We start from the raw sequence: 4,015 nt of genomic DNA, 5'->3' as shown, positions 1-4,015 counted from the left end.
TCTCTGTGTTGGCTTGGTTAATAAGGCAGGAAAAAGTCTAACACGGCCTTTTGGAATTCATTATTTGTTGGAATTTTATTTCCTACTCCAGTCATATTTTTGATTCTTCGAGTTAACCTTTCCTGCCACTATGTACGGCAAATCCCCATTCGCCAGTCATGGGTTTGTTTTTGTTGGGGTTTTTTTTTGTTTGTTTATTTTATGATTTTTTGTGGGTTTTTTTTTTCATTTTTGTTTTTTGACAATATGACGTGCAAAGAGAGTTTAAGGGTTACTTGCATGCTTTTGTTTTCAAAAACCAAGAGGTAAATATCTAAGTGAACCATGCAATATGGTAATAATAGATATTGCATTATATAACGCTTATCCTAATTTTATTACCGTACTCTAGGCTCTTTGCAATATTTGTTTTTCATTGTGTAAAATGTAATTTAACATTCAGGATTACTCAACAAGGGGTTTGAGGAGCTTGTACAATAGTTAAAGACAAAGACAAAGAATGCTTTTTCACACCAGGATACCCCTGACATTAAGTCTGTCTCTTATGAAGTGGAGAAAATGTATATTAGCCTTTTCCCAAGGGCTTATCATCATGGTATCTAGATCAGGATACAATCCCAGGAACCTAGTCACGAGGTCAAAAGGATCAACTCGTCAGCACTACCGCAGAAGCTACTGTCCATGACCTCATCTAGCCAAAATGTATTTGCTCAAAAGTTGCACCAGTGAGGTTGTCTGTCGTGACTGTCATGTAGCCCTCTTCCTTGGGAGGTTTGTGGGGATTACTTGAAAGATAATAATAATAAATGGCATTTATATAGCGCTTTTCCCCGTTGTCACGGGCTCTAAACGCTTTACCCATTGTACTTCCTTTCCAGTGGTTTCTGGCCATGTCCTGGAATGAGTCGCATAGGTTTTGCTTTGACTGCTGCTGGACTCCTTTTCAGCTAGGGAAGCATTTGGATGTAGCTTTATTTGTTTTTGGTGAAAGATTATATTTTCCCTCTGTAAAATCTCTGTTTATTATAACATATGCATTAGGAAGCAACTTTCATTTATATGGAGAGAAAGATAAAGGGAGTAAATGTGACGTATAAATAAGGGAACAACACAGAGCAAACGAAGTTTCGGCCTTTGGCCTTTTTCAAGTAAACATGAAATATTTGTATATAAAAATATTAGATTGTTGTAATAGTTGAAACATTATAGGTAAAATTGTGTGTGCGTGTGTGGGTTGTGGTGGTTGTGTGGTGCGTGGCGTGGTGTGGTGGGTGTGGGGGTGTGGTGTGTGTGTGTGGGTGGTGTGCTTTTGTGTGTGTGTGTGTGCAAGGGAAAAGGGAGAGAGAGAGAGAGTGAGCGACAATGAGATGAAGTAATGAGATCAAAACTATATATCAAGAATAAGTAGAGGGATGGGTTTATACAAAACCCTAGTAAAAATGGAACTACATTAAAGTCTCGACAGTATAAGTTACATTGTTCTTGTCAGAATTTTGATGGTTCCAAAACCACTTGTAACACTTCTGTTTTTTGCCCGATAATCTAATCAGGTTTGGGAATTCTCCATTTAATTTTCCTCCTCATAAGGAACCTATCACTGAAAAATTGCCCGTGAAGACACTACAGTTATTTCCTTTTTAGATGTAAAATTAAAGTTTTTATTATTCTCATTACAAATAATTAGGTTCAGCTTTAACGACAGAATCAAGTCGCATCTAATCCTTCCACTTCCATGTCAATTTTTCTTGCTATTGTTTTATGACTACTTTTCTCTTGCATCAATTCCATGCCATTGAATTTGGCTTATCAGGACTTGCATTGGTTTTAACAATTCCTTCGTTGAAGAGATTGATTGACCAAACTGTTTTTCCATTCACACCAGACTTGCATCGCTTTAAGGCATTTTCATCCGCTGAAATAGTGAAAGTCACTCACGTTTAACAAGTGTGTCAAAATTGTCTTAACATAACATTGTCTTGTTCATAACTATGCCAAAGTGTTATTCAATTCGCCAAAAAGCTCAGGCAATATTGACATTTAAAGTTAAAAGGATTTTTTTTGTTTTTGGGTCGCAATCTGTGCAAGAGTTGGTGTTAAGTTTGAGAAACGAAACAGCCCATTGACACTTTAAGTTTAAGGGCATATGAGAGTCTTAGAAAAGGATGTTTTGTTTCTTTTTAATGGTTTCACTGCGCTTGCAACACATATAGGTCATATCAGCGCCAGTAACAAGGAAGAAAATGAGATAGTAGAAAGTTCTAGAATAACAAAGTACCCAACCAAGTAAAAGCAAGACAAAGGGGAATTAGTTCAAATAGAGAACAGATATAGATTCCAAGAGCACACTATCAAAGTAGATACTTAGTTTGAGATCACCTAAATGTTTCATCCTTACACCAACACGGGTCCCCACTTAGAGGTTTACACTCAAATGTTTACAAACCATTATATATTTAAAACCAAAAAATGTAACTACATCAATTACAAGGAAAAAGATAGCACCTCCCAAAACTATAACTATACATTTGATTGTTTCCCTCCCAGTCAAGGACTCCGGCCAGGGGTCGGGCAAAACCAAGTAATCACATTCTGAGACAAAGACAGAAAGCAACCTGGAAAAAATATATAAGGGATAGAAGACTCATCGTGACCTCCTCCTGCCCAACATGGGAGGTCAAAGGACCCCTCCCAACGCAACATACAGAATACAATACCGGAGGACAAGGGTTCAAACCTCACTGTTGGCATCTTGTCAAAGGACTCTAGCTAGGGCTGTCGAAAGTCATCAAACTTTCAATCAACGGAGGACAACCGCACAATAGATGCATTATTGAGGCCATTGAGCATGGCAAACGAGTCGTAGCGTGCTTTATATATTTATTGTAAAACCAAAAACTAGAGGTGCCTAAATGAGTCAATAAAATGGAGAGAAAGATAAATGGAGTAAATGTGATTCATTAATAAGGGAACAACACAAAACAAACGACGTTTCGGCCTTTGACCTTTTTCAAGTAAACCCGAAATATATACAGGCTTTGTTTGGCATTGGGCTCATCCTTGGACGTTTCCCATCGGCAGAGACACGGTAAAGCGCTTAAATCATGGTGATGAAGCGCACTGTGTAAAATACATATCTCTGGGTGGGGTTCCTAACCTCCCATAGTGTGCAGGGAGGTGCATAATGTGTCTGCTATCCCCATATATCTGTTTTCCAACTTGCTTTCTTTATGTCTTTGTCTTGGAATGAGATTACTTGGTTTTGTCTTGGCCTTGGCCGAATACCCTGGCTGGTAGGGAAACAGTCAAAGGTATATTTGTTTTGGTAGATGATATTTTTTTCCTTGTAATCATCTCTCTGTTGTGCACGGTTTTTTTTTCCTTTTACATATGTATGATGTGTAAACAATTGAGTGTTTCTCTTGGCGGGGACCTGTGCTTGTATCTGGATGGACGTTTAATGATCTCAAACTGATAGTGTGCTTTTGGAATCTACACCTGTTCCCTATTTAAACTAACTCCCCTTTGCCTTCCCTTTGCTTGGCTGCTTTAATTGTAATTCTAGAACTTTTTCTTTCCCATTTTATTCCTTTTTACTGGCGCTGATATGACCTTGATGTGTTGCAAGCGCCGTAAAACCCTTTGAAAAAAATAAAAAAAATTCTTGTTATCAACTCTAGGTTTGAAAAACAAAACAACTAAAAAACGAAGAAATAACAGAATCTCTCTTCTTGGAAGCCCCCAGATTAAAATGATACGCGAGATGTATCATGTTTTAGTCTTTTCAAATTACGAATAACTAGGTGGCCCTTTACATCCGTGGAATGTTGTAACGAATGCAGAATGATTTCCCAATGACGTAAGACCAGGGTCAAAGTTTGCCGCCCGTTGTCCTTTGTCTATTTAACTGATTTCACCCAATGTTACTTGACCTTTTTAAAGTAACTTACATATCCAACGATCGACGGGGTCAATACGCTCATTAAAGTTAAAGAAAAGGTAATTTATTGGGGTCATT

The sequence above is a fragment of the Berghia stephanieae genome, chromosome 2 (genome assembly GCF_034508935.2).
Source record: "Berghia stephanieae isolate SIO BIC M18660-M18661 chromosome 2, UCSD_Bste_1.3, whole genome shotgun sequence".
Lineage (NCBI taxonomy): Eukaryota > Metazoa > Mollusca > Gastropoda > Nudibranchia > Aeolidiidae > Berghia > Berghia stephanieae.
This window is presented reverse-complemented; position numbering follows the sequence as displayed.